The 15,170-nt window shown below is 47.8% G+C and overlaps 1 long non-coding RNA gene across 2 annotated transcripts in view; it reads left to right on the top strand.

The window, feature by feature from the left end:
* The window catches only part of LOC146863477 (uncharacterized), a 199,702-nt gene extending 185,027 nt beyond the window's left edge, over positions 1–14,675 (top strand). For both annotated transcript variants that reach the window (XR_014978612.1, XR_014978613.1), the window contains one exon: positions 13,653–14,675. This is a non-coding gene — a long non-coding RNA (uncharacterized LOC146863477). The remainder of the gene's footprint in view (positions 1–13,652) is intronic.
* Positions 14,676–15,170: the final 495 nt, after the last annotated feature.

Raw genomic sequence — 15,170 nt, 5'->3', positions numbered from 1 at the left:
CAGAAAGTCATATCATTCCCTGAACATTCAGGTAGTGTGCAATGCCCAACATATAATCACTGTTATTGTGGCCAAATACCCAGGAAGCACACACGACTCATTCATGTTTCGCCACTGTGCATTACATCGCAGACTCACAAATGGCGAATTTGGAGAGGGCTACTTGCTAGGTAAATGCATGCCATACAGACACAGAACCAGTAGAGTGATGCAGTGGCAGGACAGTATTGAACATGAATCTACTTGAATCCGGCAACTGCAGGTGAGAGGAGGTACAACAGCGCACACAGAGCTACACACTGTGCCATTGAGAGGACCTTTCGAATCCTAAAGAGCCGTTTCCGATGCCTCCATAAGAATGGAGGTGCACTACAGTACAGCCCTGAGACATGTTGCAAAATTGTGGTTGCCTGTGCAATGCTACACAACATCGCTACCAAAAAAGGCACCCCAGTGGATCTGACAGACTCTGAATCATCAGATGAGGAGGGACCAGCTCCACATCGCGGACCAGCAGGTGGGGCCAGTGCGGCTGCCGGGCGCATGAGACGAGATGAGATCACACAGAACTACTTCTAAGTGAGTAATGAGGACACGATGCCACTGAATGGTGTTTGACAGTGATGTTTATTTCCTCAGTTGCAGGAATACATCTCTCTTACATCGTGACTTCATAGTTTGTGCTTGCACATGTTTGTGTCACAGTGCAATAACTGCCATCAGCCACTGAGTCAGTATGGACTGTGTTGCGTCACACATGGCCATTAGTCCCTGGTGTCCCTTCACCTCCTACGTGCATGCCCTGTTGCCCCTCGCTGTGTCTGCGCAGTGCCCTCCCTGGAGTCATCATTCACTCTGCCCTGGCGTGCACTCCGGCGTCTGTCCTGTGGAATTGGGGGAGTGATGCTGCTCCTGCTGGACTGTTTGTCTGTGTCCATTGCACTAAGTGTGCCTATGCCAAATGTGGCAGCTGCGCGCATCTGGTCCACCGCATGTGTTACCTGCACCAGGACACTGCCAACGTCCTGGCAGCAGTGGGCCATCTCGTGCTGCATGCTGACACATCTTCTGGCCAGCAGGGATGTGGTGGTTGACTGGCGGTTGACTGATCTCGTGTACAAGTCCAGCCGTGTGTGGAGGCGATGTCTCTCCTTGCGCCGGGCTGCCCTGTCCCTCATAATCTCCCTGCACAGTCCCTCCAAAGCACCAGTCATGGCCATTACACCAGCCCTCAACTCGGTCATATTGTGGTTGTGTGCAGCCAGTTGCCGCTGATTTGACCGTATACCCTTCACTTGCAGACGCTGTTGTTTGAGTATGCTGCCCTCAAGGCCCAAAGAACACCATGTCCTCTTCGGCAGGAGCAGTGCTGGTGGACAGGCGTGCCCTGCGTCTCATCCCTCTCCCTACTCTGGAGTGTTCAGGGGACTGTGTTGGCTGCTGTCCTGCATGCTGCCTGTGCACTGGCTGTTGCTCTGCTGCTGTGTCTGGTGCCTGTGCCTCCAACAGTGGCAGTGGTGACACAATGTTGCGCCGCCTGCATGGTGCAGAGTCTGAAGTTCTGGCTTCGCCCTGCTCCTCCTGCCCTGCCTCGTCCTCCATTTCAGCAGTTTCCTCACATTCAGGCACGATTTCCTGTGTTGGTGGTGGTGCTGTGAATTGAATGGCACACATTATTTCTGTGTCTTGTCTCGGATTTGTAATGCATTATAGTTTACACAATACAATTCACATGGGTACTATCTGTCTGTTTCCATATTTGCATGATGGAGTCCTCCCTATTCCACCTGGATGTGTCTCACTGGCCCAGTAATCAATGCTTGTGACTACATTTCCCATAATGCATTTCTGGGTGTGCTGTTTGACATGTACTGGAGTTGCGGTCAGGTAGCCTTTTGGGGGTTGTTGGTGGGTTGGGGATGTATCAGGGGGTTTTGCCATGCATCTTACCTTGTCTGCTGTCTGTGTGTTCGGAGCTGTACAGGTCAGCCACTCCACTCACACTCTCAGGCTGCAGTGTGCCCTCCACCAGCTCCTCCAGGGGCGTCGGTTCTGTTGCTGTGGACGGCCCACCACCGTTTTTTTTTTGGCCTCAGCCATTCTTGTAGCCACCCTCTCCTTTGACCTTTGCCGCATATCGTACCACCTTTTTCTGAGGTCTTCGACTGTGCGATGTGTGACGCCAATGGAATTAACTTTTTCCTGGAGGTCACTCCATATTTTTCCTTTTCTGGCCTCTGGCACACGTAGGGAACTTTTGCCAAACAGGAGATCATGGCTGCTGACAACGTCCTGGGTGAGGACCTCCAGCTCCCTTTCGCTGAATTTCTGTTTCTTTTTCCTTGGTGGTTCCTCCTGCTGCTTCTCTGGCCCCTGGGACTCCATTTGGCTTGCTTCCAGTAGCTGAGCACAACTGTTCTCCTCTCCACACAGGCTCTCACACAGCTACTGGCTCAAACACAGCTGCTGGCAATCAGGTGCAGCATGGGCAGTCACACTTCCTGGGTGTGATGTCATCATTCTGCACCTGAATTGCAGATTCCCAGATTTGCGATTCCTTAATTGCGTTCTCGCATTCAAGGAATCGCAATTTGGGTAATCGCTAAATAATTCTGCGAACTTTTGGGAATCGCAAAATATTTGCGAAAAAATACCTACATCGGAATTTGCGATTCTGAAAATGCGATTCGTGAAAAATCGCAATTTCAGAATCGCAAATTCTGTTCTACCTACATATGGCCCCTAGTTCAGTGTCCATCTCCCACAAAGTCTGTCAGCTGTTAAGTGCTTCTTTGCCACAGTGGGGAGGTCATCACTATATAAAACCCACATAAATAAACAAACAAACAAATGCTGGAATGGGTGAATATGACGTCAATGTATACCATGATAGGTGCAGGCATGACAACAGCAAAACCCATAAATGCAATGTCAAAGTATGCCATCACCTGTGCCCGCATGACAATGTCAAAACCCATAAAAACCCATACATGCAATGTCAACGTATGCCACCACCTGTGTCAGCATAACAATGTCAAAACCCATACATGCAATGTCAACATATGCCACCACCTGTGCCCGCATAACAATGTCAAAACCCATACATGCAATGTCAACGTGTGCCACCACCCGTGCCCGCATAACAATGTAAAAACCCATAAACACAATGTCAACCCGTGCTACCACCCATGCCCTCATAACAATGTCAAAATCCATAAATGCAATGTCAACGTGTGCCACCACCCGTGCCCGCATAACAATGTCAAAACCCATAAATGCAATTTCAACGTGTTCCACCACCGTGCCTGCATAACAATGTCAAAACCCATAAACGCAATGTCAACGTGTGCCACCACCTGTGACCGCATAACAATGTCAAAACCCATAAACGTAATGTCAGCGTATGCCACCACCCTTGCCCGCATAACAATGTCAAGACCCATAAACGCAATGTCAGTGTATTCCACCACCCGTGCCTGCATAAGAATGTTAAGATCCATAAACACCATGTCAACCTATGCCATCACCCGTGCCCGTATAAGAATGTCAAGACCCATAAAACGCTATGTCAACCTATGTCATCACCCGAGCCCGCATAAGAATGTCAAGACCCATAAACGCAATGTCAACCTACGCCATCACCTGTGCCCACATAAGAATGTCAAGATCCATAAACGCAATGTTAACCTACGCCATCACCCGTGCCCGCATAACATTGTCAAGACCCATAAATGCAATGTCAACGTACGCCATCACCCGTGCCGGCATAACATTGTCAAAACCCATAAAGGCAATGTCAGCGCACGCCATCGCCTGTGCCCACAACCATACAGTCATGTAATCTTGAGGAGCCGGAGGCATCTTTATCCACTGTTGATAATGGGTGTCATCAGCAGAGGAGGTGGGACTTGAGTTGAAGCTTTTAATCAAGGAGGCCAATTCAGAGACATATATATTAAATAGGGCTCAGCGAGGCGCCCTGGGGGACCCCACAAGGCAGTGCGAAAGGTAAGGATTTAAAATGGCCCAAGTTCAGAGTTTGGGCTCTTCCGGAAAGAAAGGACGACAAAAGTGCACGGTGTGAGAAGTTGGCCTGGTATATGCTGTCCAGTGGTTATAGTGGGCACCTTGCACCAGTGCAAACAACCCTTATTGATGATAGGTTTAAAGACAACCTTTATTGATAGCTATCCTAGTGGTAGCTATGGAGAGCAGCCTTCAGGCTAAGTCTTGAAGGAATGTAAAGAAGCTTGGTTTACCAGATTATAACCTCCTGAATGACCAAATGAAAGGAGAACCACACAAGGAATATATAAAATATATGTATTTATTACTAAACACTCTCTACTAACCTCTTTATGAGATTAGAGCACAAAGCACACAATATTAAATCACTAGAACGACAGTATACACAGTGGGCTCCAGGGGGAGACCAAACCATATACTAAGAAAGTGGTATAACAACCACGACTTGATGAGACACAGTGCCTAGAGCATGTAGAATTGCTAGGACCCCAAGGAACCACCCAAGGTAGTGACACAGGGGGCCGACGGGGGACGCGTGCCGTGTGAGAACACAGCCACGAGCTCCGTACAGTCCTATGGGAAAGTCGCGGTTGGAATTTTAAAGATTAAGAACACTTAGGAGAGGACTTTAAGCAAACCCAGTTAAACATAGAAGGTTCTAAGGCCAGCACCCTTGAGGGTACCGAGATACCCGTGTTACCTATCCCAGAGGAGCCTGGTGCATAGGGGTCAAGTGATGTCGGGAACCTTTGTCGGGAACCTTTGTCGTTTTCAATGGCGTGATGTGGAAAAGTGCTGCTACCGGGAAGATGAAAAGTGTCCGGTGGAATCCAAGCATGGGCCCACAGGCCAACGGACCAGGGATCGCGAAGGGACTTCGAGATGAATCACGAAATACCAGCCCACGGAACACTCGTGGAGTATAGGCCGGAAATCTTCAGTGCAATTACCGCTCGGGGTCAGGACTACATGTAACCCAAACCACAGCCTCAGGGATCGTCAAAAAGCATATGCATATGCTGCTGCAAAAGTACACAGTGCACAGGGGTTCAGGTTACACGGTTCCCACGAGGGATACTGGTCTCAGAATTGCTGAGAGAGCAGATCGACCTCAGAGACGCTCGGGAACCCACCTCTTGTGTTGCAGAAATCTTTGGAGTCCTCAGGAGCTCGGGAGATGCAAACCGGTCAGATGCGTTAAAGGTGCCTCCCTTGCAGGGGAGTAACTCCTTTACTCCAAGGGAGATTCTTCAGTCATCCAGCGTAGTGTAGATTGTCGAAGTACTTGGTTTCTGTAGCAGAGTTTAGTCCAGGTAAAATATAAAGTCCTGTAGTCAGGGGTTCCTACTTTATACCCAAGGAAGGGGTGGGACAAACTCTAGGGACCCACCTATGGGAGGGTCAGGACAGAGGGGTGGCTACACCCATGTCCTTTGTCCAGTTTCACGCCAGAGCAGGAGCAAATGGCTCCTGCAACCGGTTTGAGCTGGACTATGCACAGGGACACCAAATGTGCCCCCAGTGCAGACTTCAAAGCACTCTCAGAGTGCACCCACCAAGCCCCAATACACGAAATCCTGTCTGGGTAGTGGTCACACCTCCCTGTGACAGGAAGCCTATTGTCAAGCCTTCTCCCGCTCGAGCTTGGCTTAGCAGCAGGAGGGCTGACTCGTGTCTGTGGCTGGCAGCATCCATTTTGTGATGCCCAGGTCGAGAAAGCTGGTACCGGGTAGCCCGGTGTGTCACATATGTCCCTCTAGAAGGGTGGAATCATACCTACCCCACCAGTTACTGTTGGAGAGGTATGTTTCCAAGGTGTTTGACATCAAACCCGACATGTTTCTAGGCAGCCGTTTTAAAGTTAGCATTTACCGCGAGGTTATAATGCACTTAAATATATATGGTTGACTGCATCACAAACAACCCCTGAAAATAGGTTCTGAAGGCTGCAGAGGGGCTCTGCTGATGCAGGTGCACCATCTCACATAAAACCCAGCACCCTGCCTTCAGGATTGATAAGGCCTGCCATAGAGGTGACTGATAGGTTTACATGTGCAGTGATTTAGAATAGATATAGTGAACCTGTACCTCTGTAAGGGGTGCATGCAACACCTTACACAGTTTGAGGTAGCAGACCTGTGGTGTCAGTTTGAATGGTCTCCCAGGGGTGGCGTAATACATGCTGCAGCCCCTGGGAGGCCTCTGGGGTACGTATGCCCTGGGTACATAGTATACCATATACTAGGGACTGATAAGGGTACCCCAGAATCCAATCTGGAGTGTACCTAAAGCACATGCAATCAATTTAGAGGAGAACGCAGCTAGACTGGGGTCCTGGATAGCAGAATCCCAGTCAATCTAAGTCGAAAACAGTGAAAGACCAGAAAAAGTGGAGTAACTATAAGAAGCAGATCCTACTCTCCTACACAAAGGCCTTATCTTTGACTCCTTTGGCGTTCAGACAGTGGACCAGAAGCCCATGGTCCACCGCGTCGAACGCTGCGGAAAGGTCCAATAAAATGAGGGCCGCTGACCCCAAATATCCAGTGAGGTTCGTATTTCTTCAGTAGTTTTTATCAATGCAGTCTCAGTACAGTGGTCTGCTCTAAACCCAAACCAACTGGGGTCTAACTGATGGTTATCAAGAAGGAAATTAGATAGTTCTGCATTGATCATTTTTTCGAAGATGTTCGCTGGCTAGAAATGGGACGATAATTGGCAGGATCATTGATGCCTTTTTCATTAGAGGAAGGATACAAGCTTGTTTCCACAATGTTGGGAAACATCCCTTGTGAGAACATTTGACTGAACATAGAGGATATGTAGGTGGCAATAGGCTGTACAAGTTTTAAGATTCTTGGGGGACATGGGTCATCCGGAGAGCCTGAATTGGCAGCTAGAAGGAGAGTGGCTATTTGATTCAGAGAGGTGGGTGTAAAAATCGAAAGTGGGGGTAGCCAATTGCTTCCTGACAACTCATCTCAGTAATATTTTTAGATTTGTGAAATATGTTAACAATTTGGTGGGCCTTAACTTTGAAGTCAAGCCTAAGGAGTCGCAGAATTTTTGACTATGAATGCATGAATGGTTTATTTGTTTTTTGGGACCGACGTAAGCTTTGTGAGTATTTGAAATAGTTCTTCATTGGAGATGGAAGCATTCTCAATTGCTTGAGTATAATATAGACTTTTTTCTTTGGGTTTTATGCTTGGCTAGTCCCGCTTTCTAAAGCTGTTTATCAGTGTTGGTGTAATGTTTGCGCCAGCGTCTTTCTTGCCTCCGGCAGGCTTGTTTTTCCTGTCTTAGAGCTTCAGAAAACCAAGGGACCAAAGGTTCTCCTCTGAGTGATAGAAGGTAGATTCGAGCCAGAGAGTATATGCAGAGACTGAGGAATTGGCATCAAGGGAGATTATCAGGGTGACTCTGTACAAGATGGTGAGTTCATGTTGCCGTGTCTATTTTATGCCATGCTCTGCTGGAGACAGTTTTAGCTGACTTAATAACGGCTTGTCGAGAAGAAGGTATATTATAATTAAAAAATATGGCTCGGTGATCAGACCAGCTAAGAGGAAGAGTTTTGAGATTAGTGATGACAGAATTATTTGAAAAAAGTCCATCAAGAGTGCGACCGGTTAGGTGAGTAGGATCACTAACAAGTTGTTTGAGACCTAGATCTGATGCCATCTCTAAGAGAGCTTGGGTGTCTTTGTCGGTTGAGGATTCTAACTAAAAGTCTCCAAGTAAAGAGAAATTATCTGATTGGAGACTAAATTCCATCAGCAATTGAAAATTGAGGAAAAAAGATAAGCATACCACAGATAGATAAGCATACCACCGATAGATAAGCATACCACCGATAGATGAGCATACCACCGATAGATAAGCATACCACCGATAGATAAGCATACCACCGATAAACAAGCATACCACCGATAGATCAGCATACCACCGATAGATGAGCATACCACCGATGGATAAGCATACCCCCGATGGATAAGCATACCACCGATAGATAAGCATACCACCGATAGATGAGCATACCACCGATAGATAAGCATACCACCGATAGATAAGCATACCACCGATAGACAAGCATACCACCGATAGATCAGCATACCACCGATAGATAAGCATACCACCGATAGATCAGCATACCACCGATCCTTCTGAGGATGAACCAGGGTTGCCACCTGTGAAAGGCTGGCTTAGTATATGGTGCTCACTTATGTAAGTGTAGCACCCTGCACTAATCCAGAGAACCCTTTTGGTGATTTTAGTGGTTTTAGACAACCTTAGAAAGCTCTCCAAGTGGTGGCTGTGGAGAGCAGCCTTCAGGCTTAGTCCAGAAGGAGTGTAAAGCAGCTTGTTTTACCCGAACCACACAGTGTAGTTATACAAATATTTATTTATTATTAACACTCACTAACACAATGTATTATCTCCTACCCGTGGATACAACAACAGCAAGTCAACACGACACATAGGCGTTCTGTTCCAGTGGTTCCGATGAGGGATACTGGCCTCAACCTTGGGAAGAAGATAGTGCAGGCCTCAAGGGAGTTGCAGAACCACCACCTGTGTTGCTGAGGCTTTCAGGTGTCCAAGGGAGCCCAGGATCAGCAGACTGGTCAGCTGTGCAGATGCAGGGGAGTGACTCCTTCACTCCAAAGGAGATTCTTTTGGGTGCCTTGGATGCCCACAGGTCCTGTGAAGAACCTGTATGGAGCACAGGCACAGACGTGTCAGCAGGCTTGCAGGACCACAAGTCCAGAAGCAGCAGGAGTCTTCCCAGTTACAGTCTCGGTTTCCAAAGTGAAGTCCAGCGAGGTCCAGAATACCCAGATGGTCAAAGTGATGTGGTATTTGATCTGAATCTTGTCCCACAATGAAACTAGGGACCCACCCACCGGTAAGCCCTTGAGTACCCTAAAAAAAGGGTTGGAACGATTCAGGGGTCCCTCCCACAGGAGGGCTGGAGAGTGGGGAGGATATTTATTTTATTTTTATTCATTTTAAAGGTTTTATATAGCGTAAACAAAACCCTTGCGGGTATCAGAGTGCATGTAGTAAATAACATACAACTCCATACAAAACAAGAATGGTATAGTCACGGTAACCCTGGCTCAAGTAAATTTGGCCATGAGAAGAGATTTCTCTTCTTTTATTAAGGAAGCAGTGGAGGTATTCAGTCTAGTTTCTGGGGGAAGAGCATTTCAGATCCTGGGCGCCATCTACGAGAAGGCTCAATTGTATGTTTTCTTCTTGCAGAATCTTTGTGGTTTAAGTAAAAGGTTACTGGCACTTCTGGAAGCTCTGTTACCACATGAAGGCATACATTTGTGCCAGATAGCTAGGGGTGTTGTGATGGATGGCTTTATGCGTCAGTCATGCGATTCTTAGTTGAATTCTGGCTTCAAAAGATAGCCAGTTAAGGGATCTGAGGTCCGGAGACATGTGAGAGTTTCTTTTGGAGCCGGTAATAAGTCTAGCTGCTGTGTTGATTGAAGCTCTTAGAAGGGCCGTTGAGGGGATCACTGACAGAATATCGACGGACCGAATATCGACCTACAAGAATATCGAGTACAGAATATCGATGGACAGAATATCGACATCCTATCTCTATAAAGATAAGTACAAAAATATCGAAACCAAAATATCGTTTAAAATATCTTTGTTTAAAATATCTTTTTTTTTTAAAATATCTTAAAAATAATATAAAATTAATTAAATAATAAATGCAATTAATAAAAACATAGAATTATTTTAAAAAGTTAAAAATGATAAATAAGAAATGTGATATTAAAAAAATTAAACATTAATATTTAAAACAAATTATATATATATATATATATATTAACTTAGAAGTATTAATACATAATTATTTTATTTAATTCTAAAATGTTAGAAACATAATAAATATTATAAATACATATATATATATATATATATATATATTCATGAACCTGTAATATAAATATAAATATAAAATATAAATATAATAAATTAAAATATTAAAATTAATATTTATTTGTAAAAAAAAACTATTTTACACTACATTAACTATAACAGTAGGGAAAAAGTTGGATAGCGTAGGGGATAAAACTACTATTCCCACTCCAGAGAGTGCAACAGTAGGGAAAGTGTGGGATAGGGGAGGGGTTAAAATTACTATTCCCACTCCAGTGACCGGTCCGACCATCACATCATCACCTTCTTCATCAATGAAAGAGTAAAACGTAATTCTGTTCAACCTACAAGATTTAAAATATGGAAGAGGGATATGAAAAATATCAATGTTGACCTAATCACAACTGCATGCTCCAACATCCTTCTTCCCCCAGTAGGACTATCCAATGTCCAAGATCTCACCGATCACTACTTCAATTCCATGAACATGGTATTAGAGAAGGTCGCCCCCCTACAACTGAAGAGAGTCTCCATAAAAGACTCAATACCCTGGTACGATGGAAGACTCAATGAGGACAGAAGATCCTTAAGACTATTAGAACGAAGATGGAGATCTGCACCATCGGCCAACCACCTCAAGCTGCTAAGAATTAAGAGTCCTGTCTGCAAGGTGGTCAAGCCTCCCTGTGACAAAATACCTATTGTCCTGCTTTTCCCTGCTCGAGCTTGGCTCAGCAGCAGGAGGGCAGAATCATGTTTCTGGTCGGCAGTAGCCATAGTTTTCTGTCTGTGTCTAGAAGACTGGCACCGGGATCACTCAGGGCCTCCCGGAGGAGCTTTGCAGTGCATGAAATCATACCCCCACACTGTTTAAGGTGTGGGAGTATGTGGGGGATGAGTCCAACATGTTTGATACCAAACATGACAGGGTCCATTGCAGCCAGTTTAGAGATGGGCATTGCATAATGACACATGGCCACTCGATGGGGCCCATTAGGATGGCGGTCGGAAAACCACCCCGACCGCCATGGAAGCAGAAAACAACCACCCGCCTGCACCGTGGAAAAACCGGCGTCCAAATTAGGAACATCCGCCCAAAAACACCGACCGTTGCGGAACGGGGGCCAAGAAAAACCACCCGTAGCTGGCGGTGATGGTCAAAATCCGTCCGTGGCAGTCGGATACGCAGCGCAAATACACCAACCCGCCGCAAGCATAGAGGAGAGACACCGCACGGGAAATTAGGATATTCCCGATGGTCCCGCGGTACGTACCGGTGTTTCCGACCGCTGCGGTCGCACACTGGGATGAATGGGAGAGCCAGTGGAAGAGCTGTAGCATAGCCACCACTGCGGACGATCCGTGAAAAATATGACGGACGAAGCAAAAAACCCACAATAAGGCCAAAAAGAGCACACAGCAAACTAGCCATGCCCCCACAAATACACAAAACACACCCCAATAACACAACCAGATGGCAAAAAGTAAAATGCAATTCCCAGGACAAAACACCTGACAGCAATACCCCATTTGGACACCCCCACATAGCTGAGAATAAAACCAGCCCCTTCCCTGACCACACTCCTTTGCAATACTCCAGGAGAGAAGGGACACACACTCCAGCTTAAAGGAGAGGCAAAGAACACAACATCACTAGCCACACCACACACAGCACCACAACCACTTCCACACCTGCACTACTAATGCCCCTGCATATCACACACCATACACATCACAACCACACCCACCACTCACACTCCTGTACCCACAACCACTTTGCACACCACACACCATGGCAACACATAAAATGCCCAAATTCACAGAGAGTGAGTTGACAGTCATGGTAGATGAGATAGTCAGAGTGGAACCACAACTGTTTGGTAGCCTGGTCCAACAGACACCATTAGCCACAAGGACACATATGTGGGCAAGGATAGTCCAAAGGGTCAATGCAGTAGGGACCACCCCAAGATCCAAAAAGGAGATCATGAAGCGGTGGCATGATCTGAAGAGGGTTGTCAAGGAGAGGAGAAGCAAGAACTGTGAGCTGGCTCAGAGGACTGGTGGTGGCCCTCACATTCCACCAAAACCATACACACCATGGGAGGAGAAGGTGCTTGCCATACTGCATCCAGAGAGTCTCACAGGAGTAGCCGGGGGAGTGGAGGCTGGTAAGTACAAACAAATGACTACCACCACTCTGCTATGTACTGTCTTGCACAACGACAAAGCTACACCACCTAGGACAAATTCCATCCCTCTGCACCACACACTCACAAAAATATGTCCCACAGATCCAACATTCACCCACTCCCATTCACCCCAAACATAGCTACCAACATTACCATGGGGGCATGTGTACAGGCAGCCAGCACTACAACTCCCACCATGCCCCCTGTCCCACAGCCTAGCAAGATGGAACCCTCACCCCACCCAACCCGAAGCAGTTGGAAGCCATTGCAGTGCACCAAACAAACTTACAGGTAGGTAGGCATCTACCCTGGGAGGGTGTTTGTGGGTGGGAGGCCTGTACCACTACTCCCACCATTCCCCCTGCCCCAAACCTCAGCAGGATGGAGCACCCCCCCACCCCACCCAGAAGCATATGTCAGTCATTACATTACCCTCATCAAACTAACAGATAGGTAGCCATCTTCCCTGGGAGGGTGTTTGTGGGTGGGATGCCTGTACCACTACTCCCACCGTTCCCTCTGTCCCACACCTGAGCAGGATGGAGCACTCCCCCACCCAGAAGCAGTTGGAAGCCATTGCAGTACACCAAACAAACTTACAGGTAGGTAGCCATCTTCCCTGGGAGGGTGTTTGTGGGTGGGAGGCCTGCACTACTACTCCCACCATTCCCTCTGTCCCACACCTGAGCAGGATGGAGCACCCCCCCCCCCCCCAGAAGTAGTTGGAAGCCATTGCAGTACACCAAACAAACCTACAGGTAGGTAGACATATCATTCTGTCTTATGACACCACTGAGCAGGATGTAAGCCTCCACCATGCACACACAGATGTGCCACATCACAAACCCAAAGCTGAGTACGTAACAGGCAAGTAGCCAGTACGTCCACCCCCACATTTGTCACAGAAGAAATGGTGCCATATGATAACACCAGCCCTCTCATTGCACAACTATGCACACCAACCCCGTTGCCACGCATAGTGTGCACACAGGTAAGCTAAGGAAACTGTCACAGCTGCCAAAGTGTGACACACCAATGCACATGTAGAAGAAAGTCAGGGCACAATCATGCACAGCACCTCTTGACATGTGCATCGCCATGGGGCCAGTGCAACAAGGACCATTCGAGAAATAATAAAGCATGTGTGGTGGTATAAATCAAGATATGCACATGACAGGACAAAGGTATGCAGGAGATGACAATGGCCAGTCCATGGCCAGATGTGACGTCTGCCCGGTCAGATAAATCAACTAAGAGTCCACAATGAGAAACATGTTGTGCCAGTCCCTAGATGGCAACAGGTCCCTGTAAACATAAATTATGGACTGCTCGCATGGTATGCATTGACACCTCACACCATGGACAAGTAATGCATGTACCACTGCTTCATGTCAGGAGGCACAGTAGTGCACATAGGAAACAATGTGATGATCAGTCAATTTTTTAGTGTATAAACAGTGAATGACACACAACTAACACAAAGCATGCGGGGTGCACTACAATGACCATTTTCCATCTGATCCACAGGTGACCAAGAACTCACTGCAGAGGACAACACCAGCAACCTGCAGAGCCAGTCTCCCCCCCGGTACATGGACTCTCGGATGTTGACTCCCAGGATTCCACGGACGATGAGCTCGAAGCCGGCCCATCTGGTGTACCAGGGAGCAACAGGTCTCAGGACCCCATCGTCCCACCACCACATCTGCGGCAATAACATCTTCACTGCAGACCCCTGCTGTTATGGCCTGTGCGGCTACCGCCACCACCACCACCACCACCAGTGCTGCCTGAAACACCCTCCCTGTCTCAGAGGATGACACCCCACAACACCGACTGAGGAGGGCAGGGAGAGGATGCGGGTGCCCACAGTGGTGAGGCAACAGGTCCATGGCAGCAGGGTAGGTGGGAGGGGCAGGGTCACCCACAGACACCAGGAGGCTGGGACCCAATCCCTGGAACACATCACCAGAGTCCTTGGCGCATATGAACAGGCCCAGGAACAAACGGGCCGGTCGGACGAACTGTTACGCAAGCTCATCCTGCTGATGAGGTCCATCGTCACCCGCATGGGACAAATCGTGGACCTCTTGGGTCAGCAAGTGCTGGTACTGAGGGACAGGCCTGCACCACAACCAACCCCTCCACCTCCCTCTGGTGGGCCGCAGGATGACAGTTCACCATCCTCCCCTGCGCCCACGGAGAGGGGTGAGTCCTCAGACCCCACTGGCCCTGCAAAAGGCCCCCATCCTGCCAAGCGACAAAGGGGCCATCCTAAGCGACAAAGGGGCCATCCTAAGAAGACCCTGGGAGTATCAGGAGGCAAAGCACCTGCCAAACACCAGTCACGGAGCCAGCCCTGATGGCATCCCTCTTCACCACTGCATTGACTTTATGGACTGTCCTTCCCCGCACTGCATTGTGAATGGCATCTGTCTGTTGGGCTGGGTCACCAAATCAATGTGGTAACTACTCGACTATCTCATTTACCACAACTGTCAACTCACTGCTCCACCACCACCTCAATGGAAATGTACACCCCCCTCACATGTCAACATTGTACATAAAAAGTCCTTACACACATGTTGTCGTGTCTGCTCCGTCTTTATTGCAGGATGTACAGTCTTCAACATGATCACAATGTACCAAGAGTATGGACTGTATGTAGGCAAGGAGAAGTTCAAGGCACCTAGGGAAACACAACAGAACAACATTCACTGGTATGGGTGTGGCATCTCAGACATCACACAACACCTACCATCAAGTTAACCCAACATGCACACATCACAATGGGCAACAAGTGTCAACATACACGTCCTGTAGATGTTCCAAAATGACCTGTCCCAGAAACATTGCCAACCACTGCTGAGTCTACAACTGGCTGATGTCACAATTCTCACATACCCCTTCACGACAACAGCAATATCAGCAGACAATGGGTATGCTGTACATTGTCACCCACCTTCAAGTGAAGTAGCGGGTGATGAGCTGTTCACGCAAGTCAACACCTTCCTCCTCTCCACTGTCCTCATCACTGGACACGGG

This window comes from Triturus cristatus, chromosome 2_2, assembly GCF_964204655.1.
Source record: "Triturus cristatus chromosome 2_2, aTriCri1.1, whole genome shotgun sequence".
Lineage (NCBI taxonomy): Eukaryota > Metazoa > Chordata > Amphibia > Caudata > Salamandridae > Triturus > Triturus cristatus.
The sequence above is the reverse complement of the archived record's forward strand: the minus strand, read 5'-3'. Positions and strand labels throughout refer to the sequence as shown.